This window comes from Dasypus novemcinctus, chromosome 21 (assembly GCF_030445035.2).
Source record: "Dasypus novemcinctus isolate mDasNov1 chromosome 21, mDasNov1.1.hap2, whole genome shotgun sequence".
NCBI lineage: Eukaryota > Metazoa > Chordata > Mammalia > Cingulata > Dasypodidae > Dasypus > Dasypus novemcinctus.
The window spans coordinates 59,201,293-59,202,114 of record NC_080693.1 but is presented as its reverse complement, the minus strand read 5'-3'; positions in this window follow the sequence as shown (position 1 = coordinate 59,202,114).

Here is an 822-nt window from a genome sequence, read left to right as displayed (position 1 = left end):
CACTGTATGTAATTCTATGAAAATGAAGTGAAAAACAAGCAAAAGTAAGTGATGGTGATAGTAGTCAGAGCAGTGATTATTTCAGTTGGCGCTTTATTCCCTGGGATGGTGCATGAGGGAAACTTCTGGAATGCTGGAAGTATTTCATATTTTGATATAGGAATAGGTTACATGGGTGTTTACCTGTGTAAAAATTTATTGCACTGTCTATTTAAGATTGTGCATTTTACTGTACCTCAACAAAATTTTAACTTAAAATTAGAAAATATTCACATTGAACAAAATTGAACCATCCAGGAGAATAAAAACTAACTCAAAATCTCCTCTCAAACCTATAACCTAGTCCCAGCTTCCAGAGACAGTCATATTAACACTCTGTTTAGTTTTTCTGCTTGTTTCTTTTATAATTAAAAATGATATTCTTATATCTTTTTCTTGATTTATTAACTTTAGATAGTATCTACTGATTTCCCATAGGATAGATGAATATTGGGGAAAACAGACATTGAACAGGAGGAGCACAGTAAGAAGAGTTATAAAAGAATAATGCAGTGGACAATGGGAGTATTTAATAAAGGGTAACAGTTGAGGTTACTCTTTGCCACCATCCTCTGCCCCCTTTCTTAAACTCTGACTCCAGACATATCAACTATTTGTCCTGTTTTTTTAAAAAGATTCCTCTATTTTTAAATTTTATTTCCTCCCCCCCGCCCCCCCCAATGTCTGCTTTTTGTGTCTGTTTGCTGCGTATTCTTCTGCGTCTACTTGCATTATCCGTCAGCACTGGGAAACTGCGTCTCTTTTTTGTTGCGTCATCTTGCT